Here is a 19,745-nt window from a genome sequence, read left to right on the forward strand (position 1 = left end):
CCCCAAAAATCTAACTCCTATAAATTTCGGGTTTTAACCAGCCTGCTTACCTATCATTGTGAGAGGTCCACTACCTTTTAGGAGACCTTCAAATTCTGACATTTCATTGTGAATGCTTCACTAGGTTTACTATAGTACTTTCGCTTGTGAGGGGCATTTCATCGGGCCTTATACTAATTCTTCACGGTGTCCTATAGCTGTCATTATCTATAACTGATGGTGGGAAGTCTAATATAAAAATGAGCGTAACCTGTGCTTTCTCCCATCCAGAGGGCAGTGTTTTTTTATTCATGGGATCTAAGGCACTTTGTTGTTAACAAAAGGATGATTGATAGAAAGGAACACAGGAAGTTTCTTACTGTCTGGAAAAATAAAATCTGTTCGCCACGTACATCTTCAGGGTGATCCAGGAGGAATGGTCAATATTCAAGTATATGACAGGAACTATAATTTGAAGCGAAAAACTGTGTATGGATATGTGCCGTATTCCGAATGATTGTTTCTTGCTTTCTGTGCTGTTCAATTCATTGTCATATTTACACATGCACACATGTCCAACAGTTGGTAAACTTTACAATATGCGCCGTATGAGATATCAATCTAAAACTACGTATTTTTAATACCTTCATCCCTAAGCATCTTCGTACACGTCACACCACATCTGCTGTAGAGATGACAGTAAATGTTCGAATATCCCACCGTCAACTTCTTTGCGTTTCTCCACTGTTGGGAGAACATGCCGTGTTGCTTGTCTGAGTGCCTCCGCACGTTCCTGGTCAGCAGCCTCCATGGTGCGACCTCGCACTTACTGACAACACACAATGGTCAACCGTGAGTTCAACGGGCTACTATAATGGCAGAAAGACATCCCGAGCAAAGAGGACGAAAAGCTGGGAGGTAGGCTGAACTTGAATAAAACATCTGGTGCGCAAGACGCATATGTGAACGCTACTAGCCGAGAAAAAAATTAACGTTAAACGTATTTTATCTCGGAAATCATTCCGAATAGGGCATGTCACTATGAAGTTTTATTTTGCTTCAAATGAGCGTTCCTGCCATATCCTTTAATGTTAACCGTTTCTCCTGGGACATGCTCTACCTACTCTCCATAAGCCACCTTATAGTGTCTGATCGAAGGTACTTTGTGCACCACTGACACTTCTCCCCCTTCCATATTCCAGTCACGAGTGGCTCGTGGGAAGAACAATGGTTGGTAAGCCTGTGTCTGAGCTCGAGTCTACCTAATTTTGTGTACATGGTCTTTTCGTGAGATGGACGTTGGAGAAAGCAACGAACTGGTTGACTCCCCTAAGAACGTATGCCCTCGGTATTTTGAAAGTAAACCACAGTGGTATGCAGAATGCCTGTCTAGCATTGTCGTCTACCAACAGAGTTTATTTACCATGTCCGTGACACTTTCACGCGTAACTAATGGACCTGCTCTTCTTTGCATCTTTTCTGTTTCCTCTATCAATCTCAGACTGACGAGAAATGTTCAGGTAGTGGGTAGAACGAGGGTTTTATATGCTAGCTCCTTTAGGGTATGGACCATACTTTCTGATGATTCTTCTAACGAATCTCAATCTAGGCTCCGCCTTACTTGCGATTTGTTGTCCACCGTAAATCGTTCCGTAGTTCTAATATTTCATTGATGTGACTGATGTCAGTGATTCTTCTGCAATCGTGAAATCATACAATAATGGGTCTCTCTGGCTATATAAGCGCAGTGTGGTACGTTTGTTTATGTTGAGAGTCACCTGCCAATCCATGCACTTAAGTGGAGATCCTCCAGCGGTCTTCCGCACTTCTGTACAGTTTTCCAGCGCTGCGACGAGTCTGTTTACAACAGCACCATCCGCCAGAGGCCTCACGGAACTTCAGACGTTACACGCGGCCGCCCTGAGCTGTGCTCGTACCTGCAGGGAATGTGGGCACGTGATGTGTGGTGGCGGCGGGAGTGTGGAGTGTGTGGCAGAGCCATTAGCGAGCCGGGCCCCGCAGGCCTGTCGTGGCAGCTAGCAAATGGCGCGGCAGAGGGGTGGGGCGTGTCCCCGGCTGCAGCCGCTGCGCTTAGCTGAGCTGTCCCGTGCTGTGCCGTGCCGTGCCGTGCTGCGGTGAGCGCGTGCCGCGCCCTTTGTTCCGGACGCACGGCTCTCTCTGGTCCTGGCTCTGGGGGAATGTATGTGCTTGCCTGCCTGCCAGTGCGGCGGACAGTCGCTGCCCCTCACCGTGGTCGGCGGACGCCGCGGAGCCACGGCTAGACTCGCGCAGCGCCACTTTCGGTCGTGGAATCAGAAACCAACTCTTTCTACCAGTCTGGTATCAGACGAAATTTGAGACTGTATTGATGACGTTTTGGTAGGGAGGATGCAGTACGTTATCTTCCATGGAGGGTCATTAACAGATGTAGAACTAACTTCAGCCATCACCAGGAAACTGTTTTCGGGACTTTTACTATTGATTCCTTCACAATGTATGCCTTCAAGGCCAACGTTTGCTTCAGTTAAGACTTCCTGGCCGAGAGGTCGTGGTCGATATACAAAACTAGTAGCTGAGCTCCCAGTGTCGCCTGGGTATGTATTCCATTTTTCTGTTAGTGTGTCTCCTTCTCTTTCCTCTCTCCGCTCTGCTCCCCCTTCAACCACCTCTGTCCACCCGCTCCAGCCCCCTCTGTCTATCTCCTCTTTCCCCATCTAATACACTCTCCTCCTCCTCCATCCTTTTCCATCTCCCCCTACCCCTTCCCCTGTTCATCACATCATCTTTCTCTGTCCATCTCTTACCCTCTCCTCTCTCTGTCCATGCCCTACTCTAACTGTTCATCTCCTGTTCCTTTTCTCTTTCTCTGTACATTTTCTGTCGCCCTTCACTCTTTTCATCTCTTCCTCTACCCTCTCTCTGCCTAACTGTTCCTCCCCCTCTCTCTGTCCATTTCTTCCTCTTTCTTTTTTCTCTCCATCTCCTCCTCTCCCCTCTCTCTGTTCATTCTCCCTAACCCTGTCACTGCCCATCACCTCTTCCCCTATTTGTGACCTTCTCCTTCTTCCCCTTCACTGTCTCTCCATCTCTTGCTCTTCCCCTTCTCTCTCCATATTATCATGCTCAGCCCAATGGCACACTAGTAGTTCTTACTCCCACAGTATTTATTTCCAAATTATAACTAACATGTGTACCGAATTTCAGGGGTTTAGGACTAGCTTCATACCATTGGCTTTGCCCTTATACAAACAAAAAAATGGCTCAAATGGCTCTGAGCACTAAGGGACTCAACTTCTGAGGTCATCAGTCCCCTAGAACTTAGAACTACATAAACCTAACTAACCTAAGGACATCACACACATCCATCCCCGAGGCAGGATTCAAACCTGCGACTGTAGCGGTTGCGCGGTTCCAGACTGTAGCGCCTATAACCGCTCGGCCACCCCGGCCGGCATATACAAACACGTCAAATATATTTCACATACATTTAATATATTTCACACAGATTTTTACACATATTTCACCTGTATCTCAAGTGAATTTCGTACTACAGTTTCATTTTCAAACAGCTCAACGTTTATGACGTCGTAATTCCTGACCTACATAGTGCACAATGATTTTATTTTGCAGGTACATCCAGTGGTATATGCGGTTACCATCTGCGAAATGAGTTGTGAATATAGGTAGTAGTAATGAATTAATAAATTAAAACGTTATGCTTGAAGCAACAGTTTATCACGTGTCTCAGTGTTTATGACATCATATCTCCTGAATTATGTGCTGCAAAATCATATATTTTTCTTGGTACATTCAGTGGCATATGTGGACACTATCTACATAATGTGTTGCGAATAGAGCTAGTAGTGAAGAAGAAATAAATTAAAATTTCGTACAGGATGCCATAGTTTTACGCGCATCTCAGTAATTGATATTGTATCTCCTGAACTATGTGTCATATACTGATTTAATTTTTTGGTTCATTCAATGATACTTGTGAATATCGTCTCCAAAATGTGTCACCAATAGAGTTGGTTCAAATAATGTAATAAATTAAAACTTCATGCGGCAGTGCATGAAAACCGAAAGTGTAGCAAGGGATAAATTTCTTCCTTTCATCAGTTTGTGGAGGTTGGCAGAGAGAAAAAGTTTCGATATACATGCCCACTTTTATAATGTGTGTGGATTATATGAAGTTTCTTCCCCTACTGCAGTATACATCTTCTAGCCCAGGGCCGGCCACGGTGTGTCAAACCGCACGCCTTTCGGATGTGCGGGCCACGTGCAGACCGAGGCCCGGCCTGTCTCGGCTTTGCTCGATACTTCTCGGAAGCACCCGGTAAGCGCGGCATTTCGTTTATTCCGTACTGTAGTGCCTATGTTGTTAAGAAGTACGATGGAGACTTCCTTCGGAGATGCATGCATTCATCCATGCATGCATGTCCGAAGGAGCACTGCATCGTACTTCTTAATAACACAGGCACCACAGTATCGTATTTATCCGCCAATACCAGGCAGCGACTTTCAATTAACATATCCTCCCCCTTTTCGGGAATTACATAATGTATACGAGTGCAGGTTGTAGTGCATGAAGGACGACAAATGGAAGTTTAGGTCTGCCCCAACTCGTGCACAGGTAGGCAAAGCAATTAAGGCGACCGCTTGCATAAAAGGGGAAATTCTGCTTCTTGTTCCGGTCCGGCACGAATTCTCATTGTCGTCATTCCATTACAAAGCTGATTGTTGCCCGTATTCGCAACTGCGAATACAGTCCCGTATTTCATTTATGATTGCGGCGTGGCATCTTTCGGTTGGCAAAACTCTTTTCAATTCAGCAGACCATTTGTACCCCACATTAGAATATTGTCAAGCATGTGACCTCTGACAGGGGATACTGAATATGTGCAGTAAAGGAGTGCACGATTGGTCACAGGTTTCGAAAAATGGTTCAAATGGCTCTAAGCACTATGGGACTTAACATCTGAGGTCATCAGTCCCCTAGACTTAGAACTATTTAAACCTAACTAACCTAAGGACATCACACACACCCATGCCCGAGGCAGGATTCGAACCTGCGACCGTAGCGGTCGCGCGGTTCCAGACTGTAGCGCTTAGAACCGCTCTGCCACTCCGGCCGGCGGTCACAGGTTTCTTTGTCTCACAGGACGACGTCAAGGGCATGTTGAAGAACCTGACCAGGCAGATATTCCAAATGAGATGCAAACTCTATTATGAAAGTTTACTCGCAAAGGTTCAGTAACTAGCATTAAGGCATAGATTTAAGAATGCACTATAACTAATAGCAGCTATTCCATTAAGACCGCAAAGATAAGATCAGACTAATTTCAATGTGCACAGAAGAATTTTATACTAATTATTCAACCGGTGCTCCATACGCCAGTGGAACGGGAAAAGCCCCAACACATGGTGGAATGGGCTGTTTCCGCGATCAAGAGACTTGCAGGTTATAGATGTAGCTCCAGATCGTGATTCTGTTTGTCAAAACCTGACTTTATGAGACGTCCACAGGGCGGTAATAAATGCAACATCCTAGTGAAACTAAAACACCATACAGTCATTTTTATCTCTAGGTCTTTTCATAAGGCAGACCTCTCGCCAATTTCACTAAATCTATCTTGTCACACTCCAGCCCTATCAACCGTAGCCAGCAATTTTCCATTCTATCTCTAGTCTAGCCCCACTTTAACTTATTTTCTCGTTCGTTTCACCAACTCTATCTTCACTGCTGTTCCCTCACTTCACCGTCCAAACCCTCATTTTCCAACCTACGACCCACTGTTTGTTCCCTTTTGCAGTTGCCACAGACCCATTAGGTAAATATCATTTCATACTCATCGTGCACTGTAGGAATGATCGTTTAACTACACCTTCACTATCACCACACCAAGGCTGCATCTATTTGTTCCATTTTGCAGTTGCCACAGACCCATTAGGTAAATATCATTTCATACTCATCGTGCACTGTGAGAATGATCGTTTAACTACACCTTCACTATCACCACATTATGGCTGCATCTATAACATAATTGCTGTGTAGTTACATCTTCGTAAAGAACCGCCAGCAGGTCTCAAGTATTTTTCAGTCAGCCGTAATACATTCACTGGACCCATGAACAATGGACCTTGCCGTTGGTGGGGAGGCTTGCGTGCCTCAGCGATACAGATAGCCGTACCGTAGGTGCAACCACAACGGAGGGGTATCTGTTGAGAGGCCAGACAAACTTGTGGTTCCTGAAGAGGGGCAGCAGCCTTTTCAGTAGTTGCAGGGGCAACAGTCTGGATGATTGACTGATCTGGCCTTGTAACACTAACCAAAACTGCCTTTCTGTGCTGGTACTTCGAACGGCTGAAAGCAAGGGGAAACTACAGCCGTAAATTTTCCCGAGGGCATGCAGCTTTATACACTAATCAGATTCAGAAGGATGTAGGTTGCAATAGGTACTGGGAGATGAAGAAGCTTGCACAGGATAGAGTAGCATGGAGAGCTGCATCAAACCAGTCTCTGGACTGAAGACCACAACACACAGTTACAGAAACAGCGCGGTATATGGATACTTGAACATAAATGTACATGCTCACCGAGCCTGCAAGATGTACTGTTGGATCTGACCACGAACTGCACCTGTGCAGTGTCATCAATACATTACAAACGCCAGTCGCTGTCAGAGCAGTATTCTGTGTAGTTCTGACTATATTATGTAGGAGCTAAGGGAATTCCACTGTAGCAAATTATGTGCTTCCTTAACGAAGGCAGGCGATGTCTTCGGTGTTTCAAGAGACCCTGTATCTACGACTTACACCGCATAATGGGAAAGCGGAAAAACATCATCCACTAAGTCACAATGCGGACGTAATCGTGTGTTGAATGATGCAGATTCCAGACGGTTGGTCATTGACAAGGACTGTGACGAGAAATAAGACGACAAGAGTTTCGAAGGTCACTGCAAAACTGAATGTTGAACTCTTAACGCTGTCAGCGTCAAAACAACTGGAAGGGAGCTCCAGAAGCAGGGAATTGCAGGCCCAGCAAGAGTTCCAAAACCACTCATCAGTGATGAAAATGCCCTTAACGGGGAAACGTTGCGCCGAAGCCATAAAACCTGGACTATCTAGCGATGGAAGAAAGTCATTTGTTCGGATGAATCATGTTTCACATGGTTTCCAGATTTTGGCCGAGTTAACGTCACAAGGGTGTAACATGAGCCGTTTTCGTTGATGATTTGGACAGCTCTCCTCGTGGTATTCTATGGGCACCATTCTTGCTCTGCAAGGTCGAGTTACTGCCAAGGATAATGCGACCGTTTTAGCTGATTGGGCTCGTCCTGTGGTACAATGTGTGGTGTCACCGCCAGACAACACACTTGCTAGGTGGTAGCCTTTAAATCGGCCGCAGTCCGTTAGTATACGTCGGACCCGCATGTCGCCACTATCAGTGATTGCAGACCGAGCGCCACCACACGACAGGTCTAGTCTAGAGAGACTCCCTAGCACTCGCCCCAGTTGGACAGCCGACTTTGCTAGCGATGGTTCACTGTCTATATACGCTCTCATTTGCAGAGACTATAGTTTAGCATAGCCTTCAGCTACGTCATTTGCTACGACCTAGCAAGGCGCCATATTCAGTTACTATAATTACTATCTTCAAGAATGTATTCTGAACAGATAATATTGTGAATCATGTACCGTCAAGAGCGACGTTCATCATAAATGGATTAAAGTTAAGTATCAAACCAATTACGTCCGCTTTCTGAATTCTCATTCCTTGTCATGTTCCAAACCTCACGTCAGTATAGTTCTTCCTTCCTTACGCCAGCCTGCGTGAGCTAAAACGCGTGCATTTCGGCCTCCACTCGTAACACGGTGTTGGCTCTTCTGCTAACACAAAACAATGTTTGTTCCCCAATGCTGACGCTGTCTTCCAGGACAACAAGTCTCCTGTTCACACACTTCGCATTGTCCAGGACTGGTTTTATGGGCACGATGATGCATTGTCGAACCTTCCATGGCCACCAGTCATCAGATCTTAATATGACGGAGCCTTTGTGGTCTGCTTTGGACACGAGAGTGCGTGATTGCTATACACATCCACAATCGTTACATGTGCTTGCCGTATTTTGCTGGAAGAACTGCATAAGCTGCCACTGAAAACAATACAGGATCTGCAGTTATCCATTCCGTGACGACTGGAAACTGTTATGAAGGCCAACGGTTTTCGTACTTGTACAACGTGTAACGTGGCTATAATTTCGCACCTTATAAGCACTCATCCACATACATTAACGTGACCTACAAACACAATTAGGTATCATGTGAAAGGTTGTACATCGTACATATGAATACATAAAGGAGACCGATATTGTCACGTACGCTTTGTAAATAATTGTTAACGCTTATTGCATGAAAGGTGACAGTGTCTTTATTATCAGAACGGCGTAATGAATGATTGCCTACACTAGTAGAGGTTGGAACGACAGTGGAGATTAAATGGCAGGCGGAACTCAAGCCCTGGATGGAAGGCCCACACAGATGTGTTGGTTCTGCTTAAACACAGGAAGTAGCTAAACTGACATAGTGACACCTGAGCGCGAAGACACAATACAGGGTCGACCGGCCGCTATTGTAGTAGGATAAGGATAACCGGATAATATTTCCGAACTCTGCAAATTTTGGACACAGGTGTGAGGAACGAAGAAGCGGCATCTCGGAAACCACGCAGGCTTGGTTATTTCCAAGGATTTTTACTCAGAAGCGTACAATTGTACGAGTATAGGTTTTTCCTCGCAAACTTTCAGCGCTGGACGACAAAAGACTAAAATATGGTTGGTCGGCGTTCGGAAGAATCTGTAGAGAGGGAGAATATTCCGTGGTTTCGGGAATATGATTCGTTTTCGGAATTACGATGGTGGGGAGCTGAGCCTTGCTGGGAGGCCAGTGGTTGACAGTCGAGGTCTTCCGTTCTGAGCGCCCGTGTGTGACGGTCGCTCGGGATCAGCTTTGTTGATACAGACTGACTTGCTGTCTTTGCTGTCAGGAGAGTTTATAGTTAGAACAGTTAGTAACTGTACTGTTGCGAACCTATACGATTCTAGACTTCACCTCCGGGTTGGAAGTCGTCGTTGAGTACGCAACATTCAGTAATTGAGAGCACTCCCTCTGTTTATACTTACGTTGAGACTTTATCTGAACTCTGTCCTTGTGGCTGGGAGTTCGCGTTTCTCGTCTGTAGAACACAGAAAGGAGAAAACAGTATTAGAGTATATTAGTCAGTGGAACGCCTTCTGCCGTCCTAGTATTTGGAGTTTGTTTGTGGCTGGAGTTCTTCCATCTTCGCAGACGAGTACGAGGACCATCACTTCGACGCACCGGACGCAGTACGTACGGTGATATCGCAGATTGCTTCGGCCTATTAGGTCTATAAAAGCTAAACAGCTGTGATCACGTTAGTTTATTTCCACTGAGGTTCCACATCACCGTAGAACATCTTTGAAGGTAGTGTCTTCTAGTGTTTGGTACGTAGATGATGTCACTCATTTCGCGGTACTGATATTAGACCGCGCAGTCATTATAAGGGGCAGAGTTCGTCAACTGATTAGTAATTTTACTTAGGAAATGTAAACTTTGTAATATAGAGGGTTTTTTAATCTACAGTAAATATATAAGCAGGAACAACGTTTATCATTTAGTAGGATTAGTTGCCTTTATCATTCATTTATGTTTAGATTGTAATTTATAGAATTAAGAGCTCCTAAGATGTGCTTCAAGGGGTAGTCAGACAGGGCCAAATCTTCATTTTAGCGTTTATTATTCTCCGTTGCGCACATTCATTTTACACCCGCCTCGAGTGGCATCTTGGAACCGCACTGGACATGGCAATGTGCTATTTTTGTTGTATTTGCATATTTTTTTCAATCCCATATGCAAATGTGCAACCAAAATAAATATTATATGTGTCTTAACTTTAACCAAACCGTGGCAAATTAGGTGTTAGCCATATTAATTTCATTCCCTGTCTTCCCCTTCTTTGTGAGAGATTTAATGAATAATAAGGGGAAAACAGTTACCCGTTTAGAACGCAACGTGTTTCCATCAGACAACAGAACACGTTGTACACAGTGTGTTGTAAAGTCTTTATTTTGGGAAAGGGAGAGGGGGGATCATTTTTGGCGCCGCTGTGGTCAGAACTGCCAACATACAGCCATTGGAAACAGAGAAGTGTTTTAATTTTCTACGTCAAATCGGAAGAATAATACATCTTTAATTTCCATGAGAAATTACTTAATACTGTTCGAAGAAATGCTCCGAGTGTGGGTATATTCCGTTGCTCTGCAAAACAAAGTCACGGTTAAATGATCCAAAGGAAGGGTATTAAATTTGAATTCAAAGAACGAACGTTGTAATCCTTTAGTTCAGGCTGTACGAGTAACTCGTTGCTTTAATAACTACGGAAGTGTTACGTAAATCCACATGCAATTTATTACATATTATTTCAAAATAGGCGACGCTTTTTTTTTCAGAGTACACTATTAAGTAGATCTAAGTTAAAATCAGTTTCAACGGACTTAGCTGTCACAATTTTTTTCCATGACATTATCGGTTTTTGTTGAGTTAAAGAAATATTTTCGAATCAACTTTAGTTGCAGAACCACAAGTCAGTTTCAGGTACTGCGCACAACTTCGGTGGGTCTTACTGTCAACGCTGACAAACTGGATAAGCTACGCTGAAACATAGACATTTTCGTCTCCTCCAAACACTCAATCATTTCTCTAATGAAATTCTGCCTGTTGCAGAGGAAATAATTAATACTATAATCATTAATACATTTATAACCATTACAACTGCAACACCATGAAGGAGGCCCCCTACGAACTTCAGGCTGGTGTGATTCGATAATCAAAAACGATTAGAATTTCAGCGCAACCGCTCAAGGCATGTAGGAGCAACGCCATCTAAATTATGTATACAGGGTGGTCCATTGATCGTGACCGGGCCAAACATCTCAAGAAATAAGCGTCAAACGAAAAAACTTCAAAGAACGAAACTTGTCTGGCTTGAAGGGAGAAACCAGATGGCGCTATGGTTGGCCCTCTAGATGGCACTGCCATAGGTCAAACGGATATCAACTGACATCTTCAACTTTTGTAGTCCTGTCTTCCTCAGTTGCGTGTAATATTACGGTATATTGATAATTTTTACTTATGGACCGTCTGACAGCAACTGAATAAAACACAATTTTAGTGCCATACGCGTTTCGCCTTTATTTTCTGCAAGGCATCATCAGTGGCAGGTTGCGTAGACAGTTTCTTACATATTACGCTCCTGTTGCATTTTTGGTGTTGTTCTTCTTCCTATGAGCGCCAATTTGCTGTTTTTTCCACATTCCACAGCACTATGCACTGAATGCTTGTATTAATGCATTAATGCATTACACTTTTGACCTTCAGATAAGCAGTCATTTGACATAGTTTGAGGGGCATCCACATGCCTTGCTCATACTGTGGCATCAAGCAGTCAGGCTTGCAAGATGAGTGGTCTGCCAAGCGAGTGGATTCATTCTTATTTATCAAGTAACATGAGCTCTAGTACTCACAATTAAGTTACAAATTATTCTCCTGTTTGAATATTACGCAACGGAAACGGATAACGCACATCTGACTATTAGTAATTTACACAACTCTGACTGTTCACTACGCACTGGCAATACCACATTTTCTTTCTTACCCAACGGCTTTGATCAACACGTGGCCATCGCACTGAATATGAATGGCGCACACATTATAAATTCTGGATATCATGACAACATACTATTCGAAGGAAAATGCCACCAATCTTTTTCTTTTTACTATCTTTTTTATTTCGATAAACTCTATAACCTAAACATGCTCAGTGGGCATGGCTTTACATTGGTGATTCTCTATCTTATGGTCTCGTAATTATCTAATACTACAGTGCACTTTCTGGATAGGATGATGGATCTTTTGCTATATCTCGCACTTCGACTCTCACACCCATCATCACGAAAATTTCCTCCAGTCCGAGCGGTACAAAAAGGAGCATGCATAACCCACTGCCTCTGAACCTATCTAGCTACTCTCCCATGCAAACCACACATATTTAAATTACATCAAATACACCACACTGACAACATGGAATACAACACAAGGAATAGTCACAACGTTATAATTACATCACTTTCAGCTTTCCCACTTCAATTAGTATTCATCCCAGTCTCACACGACACTGCCCCACTTCGTAGCTTTTCTTTCCTACTATGTACTCTGGAGGATATACGCATGTCTTTCTGTGCAATGCAAGCCAAGTGGCGTTGCTGGATAGACAGCTGACTCACCTTGCTTCACTCTTAGAGTATTATAGTTTGAATCAAGCATCACACGGAAACATAACACGCAAAGTAATATTAAGAACATATTCATTACACGCGCGAGTTCTCAACTGATACCATGGACGAGTACTTCTCTTTATCCTTTGTCTCATACACAGATTGAGACTCACACAGTACTCACCACGTGGAAGTGCTCGTCTCTAATTTCAGGTCCTGCACATGCCATTTCTTAAATGTTTCCAACTTATAGTACACATGCCAGTAATTCAGCTTAACTTAAGCACTCGGAAGATTACTACGATCCCCTTAATATTACCTCCCTGACATTTAATTCTCCCCACTAAAGTTCCTGAAATAGAGAAATTATTATTCCAAATACTCTTAAGTATTCCACATGCATATCATTCTCTCCACTCTTTTGCCTTTACGGAGCACACCTAAGAGAGGTCTTACCAACACAAGATCCAGCGCCAGAATGCTGAAAACATGGCCGTTCTTCAGGTCATCTCGCACCTCTGCCGAAGTGGGGGAGCACCTTGCTACCGTATTGGTCAGCCACATTTCAGGCGCTCAAAGCTCCAGTAAATTGCATCTCTTTGGTTCCACCAAAGGTGACCAAAGGACCGTCTCAAAGATGATCATATATTCACATTCACTATCTGCGGTTAGCAGACGACCACACATTCATTCATTTCACAGAGCTCACCAAATTGGATGTAGGGATTTATTTTGTGGGAGTGCACATGTGATCAATTAAGTAAATAAATTATCCTTCTTTCCTACACTGGCATTCGGCTTCGGTGTATTAAGTGAAATTGAGTTATTATTACAAAAAATTTGTTGTTCTGACAAGAATAACAAAGAATGTTGTACCTATTTCTAATGTCGGGTGGTACTGTACCCTTTCAAGTTAAATGAAGTGGTGTTGGATTTTGTCCAGAAAATTGACTGAAAATTAATTAATTGTGATACACACATTAGAAAAATAAACTCATATGTTAAAGCTTAAAAACGTTATTGCTTTTGTAATTTGTCCTATAGTTATCCTAGTCAGGCAATCCGAAGTTAAAGGCAAATTATAACCGGCTTTTGATAAATTGTGCGCTCACTACGACGGCGTTCCATTGAATAATAGGTGCCCCTACTGCGAGTATTTAATGTGTGATGTAGGAAATTTTGTTTATTTATGTAACTGATGGTTGATGTGAGTTGCTCTCATTTGTATTTACCATGGTGTTGAGATTATAGAGAGTTTCAATTCCTGTAAATAGTGGAATTTCTTGGATTAATGTTATAGAAGGTGTACATTCGCTTGTATCACGTTCCTGTGTTGAGCACGTAAGTGTGGTAGCCAGTTTGCACACTCCACTGCTGAGCCTCAATACGTTATCAGCACGCTGCACACGCAAACCAAGAACACACAAATATTTCAGTGCGCATGTTTTGTTTATTTACATTATAATGTTGAATGGAATACTGTCTATGATATCCTGAAGGCAGCAGGAATGAAATTCAGGAAGAAAATGTTATCTATAACTTGTACAGAAACCAGTTGGCAGTTACTACAATTGAGAGACATCAAAAGGAATCAGTGCCTGGGAAAGCACTCAGACAGGTTTGTACCTTAATCTCCATGCTAACCAATTAGCACTTTGAGCAATTAATAAAGCAAATCGATGATTTTGTAATTCTGTCAGATACAGCAGAGGTCCAGTTGATGGCTAATGAAGTAACAAAGGAGAAAGGTAATTCATAGGACACTCTACTAAAAGAAGAAATCAGGTGAAGGGACTCATCCTGGGGATATCACAGGGTGTAACATCATCATAAATTCTCCTTTTCAGAAAAACGTACTTGTTTTGGCCAGTCTACATTTTATATACTCCCTACTTCGTAATTGACTTTCCTGCACAGACTGGTACACTCATATGCTACATGTAGTGACTCATTTCCTAACATTATTCATTCAGTATCTCGTGATTTCATAAGACTACACCTTATTTTTCCTGTTTTACTTTTGTCTCCTTAAAAGACGGTATAAGATCAATATCAACAAAAGCTACATTAAGCCGTTTCTTGTAGTGGCCATTTTCGCAGTAGCTATATATAAATTGCAGTTGTTTCAGAGAAAATGCCTTTTTTGCATGCTACACATTGAAATTTTTGTTTTTATTTATGCACCCAGACGTGTTTCACCTTTTTTACAATGCATCTTTAGTGGGTGTCCTGAAATATTACATGATTTGTCCATTTTTACACAGAGATTATGCTTTCACATCTAGATTATAGATTTAAAAACAGTTCCTTAACGTTTTTATACGAAATGGAAAGCTACTTACAGGTAACTTCTAATTCATTGCATCCAAGCAAACTGCTTTTTCTCATCTGGCAACCAGGTGGACATCTTACAGTTCACTGTTTACGTTACACATCACTGTAACTGCCATCTTTTTAACACAGAGTTTCATTCATTTTTCTAAGTTTTCTGCATTCAAATGTTTTCTGAATATGTGTGTGTGTGTGTGTGTGTGTGTGTGTGTGTGTGTGTGCGTGTGCGTGTGTGTGTATGAGTCTGTGTGTGTGTGTGTGTGTGTGTGTGTGTGTGTGTGTGTGTGATTTAGATTAGATCTTATCACATTTCTCCTTTTCAGAAACGGTTTTCTTACTATTTTCACTCTGCTTTTTACACTCTTGACTAATAAAACTGGCTGGTGGATAATATTCATAGCTGTCAGCAGCTCCCTTCTTTGGAATTGGCATTATTATGTTATTCCTGATATCTGTGTCTCTTACATCTTGCGTCAGGTGGAATAGTTATGCGATTGCTAGTTTCTCAAAGGATCTTAATAACTGAATGGGGATGTCGTCTACTCCAGATGCGTTGTGCGGACTTGGATCTCTCAGTACTTAGTCAAATTCATCACGCAGTATCAGATCTCCTATCTGGTCGTCTATTTGCTGTTCTCTTTTGCTACAGTTGTCTTCAAGTTTGATTAACTTGTAGTCCTTCCATTTTTCAGCCCTCCTTTTGTTTAACTAGTACTATTTTGCAATCTAAGCTCCTGATACACATACAATTACTTCTAGTTTATCTCGTTTAAAACCGTTACGAAATCTTCGCACCGTTCGAGCAAAGTGCGGAAGCATGACTGGACCAGTCATACATGAAACAGGTATATCTGCACTTATGAAGTAGTACTAATACCAGTTTTCCTCATCCCTCGGTCACTTTTAGAAATACTGAACTTACTGTGGTCTTACGGTTTAAGAGGAAAAAAAGATAACTGACATATAGCAATATTTACTAACTTACAGAGCTAATGTGAACAATCGTGGGCCATGGCCTTTAGAAAGAACAAATCAAGAATTTGCTTGAAGTAATTTACGAAAACCATGAAAAACCTAAATAGGGATAGCCGGCTATAGATAAGAAGCTGCATCCTTCCGAAAACAAGGCCAGTCGGTTTATCGCAATGGAACCTCATTTGGGTTATCGATAGTGTACAATGCTGTTTTGCTAACATATGCTTGCAATGAAATTTAATAACGTAAAAAGCTAGTTCTTCATTGTCATTCATTTCCCATCAAGTATCTCTTCCCACCCAAGAAAATATAAAATGTGATTTTCTTAAATTAAATACCGAAAACGAAAAACTTCGTGTTCGGGCCAGTGGTTCTTCTTTCCATTCAGTCCACACAATATCACTTCACGCTCAGTAACCAACATTTCAAAAAATAAGCAATAAATAAGATACTCAAGTGAAACTCATCTGCCACAGAACATTCACACAGAGCGAAAACAGACTGCGTGAACTGAAATGAGGTAGCCAAACACGTCTTCTTACAAGCAATAGCGGAGCCTTTACACGAACAACCAGAAACACTGTGGAATCAGTTTATGGGAAATTTCATTTGGGAAACCAGGCACGCACAGTGACACAACATGATAATTTCCTTTTCTTCTTTTCTTTCAGTACAGCAATCGATAAAACGAAGTCCCTGCAGGATCACTTTGTTGTCTGTCTGTCTATTCCACTTAACAAAATCCCTTTTCTCAGGAACACGTAGACGTATGAAGTTGAAATTCATATCACATATTACGGTCCCTTGGCGACGTACAAAAGTGATGCTTCTAAGTCGTCTCCATCAAAGGTACGACCATTTATGTCACATAATTTGACACTCGCAAACTCAAGAGTGAAAAACCTACAGATTACTTCCTATTAGCCCAGAATCACGAAATTCGCTAAAAGGCAAGGATTCACACTACAACCAAAGGAAAAATCCCGAAAATTGTTTATTTGTAATTATATCAAACTGAGAAAGTATTATCATTTGATATATCTGTAATGGATCGTGCAGCCACGTCTCGATCCCTGAGTCAACAGATGGTGATGTTTGCAAGACAACAACCATCTGCACCAACTGTTCGACGACGTTTGCAGCAACAATGACTATCAGCTCGGAGATAATGGCTGCGGTTACCCTTGACGCTGCATCACAGACAGGAGCGCCTGCGATGGTGTACTCAACGACGAACCTGGGTGCACGAGTGGCGAAAAGTCATTTTTTCGGATGAATCCAGGTTCTGTTTACAGCATCATGATGGTTGCATCCGTGTTTGGCGACATCGCGGTGAACGCACATTGGAAGCGTGTATTCGTCATCGCCATACTGGCGTATCACCCGGCGTGATGGTATGGGGTGCCATTGGTTACACGTCTCGGTCACCGCTTGTTCGCATTGACGGCACTTTGAACAGTGGACGTTACATTCATATGTGTTACGACCCGTGGTTCTACCCTTCATTCGATCCCTGCGAAACCCTACATTTCAGTTGCAGGTCCTGTACGGGCCTTTCTGGATACAGAAAATGTTCGATTGCGGCCCTGGCCAGCACATTCTCCAGATCTCTCACCAATTGAAAACGTCTGGTCAATGGCGGCCGAGCAACTGGCTCGTCGTAATACGCCAGTCACTACTGTTGATGAACTGTGGTATCGTGTTGAAGCTGCATGGGCAGCTGTACGCCATCAAGCTTTGTTTGACTCAATGCCCCGGCGTATCAAGGCCGTTATAACGGCCAGAGGTGTTTGTTCTGGGTACTTATTTCTCAGGATCTATGCTCCGAAATTACGTGAAAATGTAATCACATGTCAGTTCTAGTATAACATATTTGTCCAATGAATACCCGTTTATTATCTGCATTTTTTCTTGGTGTAGCAATTTTAATGGCCAGTAGTGTAATAAGCGTTTGTTTCCAGGTCCATGCAGTCAAAATGTAGGGTCATTTAAGTCACATATTTTGATACTCGCAAACTCACTCGTCGAAACTTCCCGTTCGTTCAGAATCACTAAATCCGCGAGCAAGCAGGGTTTCACAGTACAAAAAATGGTTCAAATGGCTCTGAGCAGTATGGGACTCAACATATGAGGTCATCAGTCCCCTAGAACTTAGAACTACTTAAGCCTAACTAACCTAAGGACATCACACATATCCGTGCCCGAGGCAGGATTCGAAGCTGCGACCATATCGGTCGCGCGGTTTCAGACTGAAGCGCCTAGAACCGCTCGACCACACCGGCCGGCTTTCACAGTACAACCAAAGGAAAAATCCAGAATTTATTAATTTATAATTATATTACAGGAAAAATATTGTCTTTATCAGACTGCCTGTTTGTCCGTCCGTGTGTTGAAACTCCTCCTCTGGAATAGGTAGCCATATCAAATTGAAATTTGTCATACGTTAAGTTCTGGGGACCATTGGCGATGTAAAGGTGAAATTTTTAACTCAGTGCAGTCAAAACATATCGCCATTTATGTCACATATTATGACCCTCGCAAACTCACTCATTAAAAGCTTATAGGTACTCCCCCTTGATGTAAAATCTAAGGAAGAACAGATGTCACACTACAACTAAAAGGAAAATGACCGAAAATTGTTAATTTGTAATTATATCACAGGGAAAAGTCGATTAACAGGTGTTATCAGACTTCAATCTTGAAATTAAAAGATTATCTAATGTCTTGGAATAGCTGAGACCGATATCTTGACAATATCAGTGTCGATAACAGGCAAAAATCTCTGAGATTCTCGGTCTACAGAATGGGTGGACTTTCTGTATACATTTTTTAAGTTTCTACGGAACCCTCAGTGCGCGAGTCCTACTCGGACCTGCCCCATTTCTCTCTCTCTCTCTCTCTCTCTCTCTCGTCCTTTTTTCCGTTTTCATTACTCGTCGAGATTTCATCCGCACGTAGCTCCACTGGTAGACAAATCTGAGTTTTGCACTCGGAGTGCCCATCGTGAGAAGCGGCCACGTCTTCCAGGAGGTCTAAAAGAGCCGCAGCAGAGGCATCCTCGCAGAAACGAGTGCAAATAAACCGGGTCCGCAGCAGCAGCCGCAGCCGGCAGTGGGACAGGGCAGGGGGGCTGCGGGAACGCTGGCGGCCATTCAGCGCCGTGTTTGCGCTCGGGTCGCCCACTCTCCTCCAGTGATTAACTGCGGGCCCGTCTGGGCAGACTCCACCCTCTGTAGCGTCTCCCCACACAGCCGCAATTTCGTGAAACGTTTTTGTCAGAATCAGCACTTTATTTGTCGATCTGCGCTGCCTGACAAGAAAAGTGCAGCGTCCAGAAGCCAGGGTCGGGTATCATGTACGCATCACCAGCGTGTACGTAAATGTTAACAGCAGCAATTCTCTGTGACAGGTTGAATGGCCACTAGAGTGCGACAGTGTTGTTCGTGTTTAGTGCTGTTAAGTGGGCTGATAGGGTATATAAGGGGTGCTATGAGCATCAGATGTTGGACAGTCACTGTGAAGATCACGGAGATTCCTGGTACTCATGAGTGACAGCATTATCAGCAGGTGATGAAGTTTGAAAGGGGTCTCCATTTGGGTGACTGGTCGAATCGTGCATTCAGATGTGACAGTGGCCCGAGATTGAACTGCTTGGGAATGGAGGGCAGGCGTTCTCTTCTTCAAGGTCCCAATCGACCATGTCTGGCCACCACAGCACAGGATCAAAAATGGTTAAAATGGCTCTGAGCACTATGGGACGTAACATCTGAGGTCATCAGTCCCCTAGAACTTAGAACTACTTAAACCTAACTAACCTAAGGACATTACACACATCCATCCCCGAGGCAGGATTCGAACCTGCGACTGTAGCGGTCACTCGGTTCCAGACTGAAGCCCCTAGAACCGCTGGGCCACACCGGCCGGCAGCACAGGATCGCCGTATTGTGAACCACCCACGTCGCAAAGCCTGCACATCTGTACCAGCCATCCGAGTATAAGTAATGGACTTCCGGCAACATCTACACTGTGTCATCCCGCACCACTAGTCCGAGAATACCATCAGTTGGACTAGGGAATCACCGTATCTTGCATAAGCTGCCGATG

This window comes from Schistocerca piceifrons, chromosome 1, assembly GCF_021461385.2.
Source record: "Schistocerca piceifrons isolate TAMUIC-IGC-003096 chromosome 1, iqSchPice1.1, whole genome shotgun sequence".
In the NCBI taxonomy this organism is placed as follows: domain Eukaryota; kingdom Metazoa; phylum Arthropoda; class Insecta; order Orthoptera; family Acrididae; genus Schistocerca; species Schistocerca piceifrons.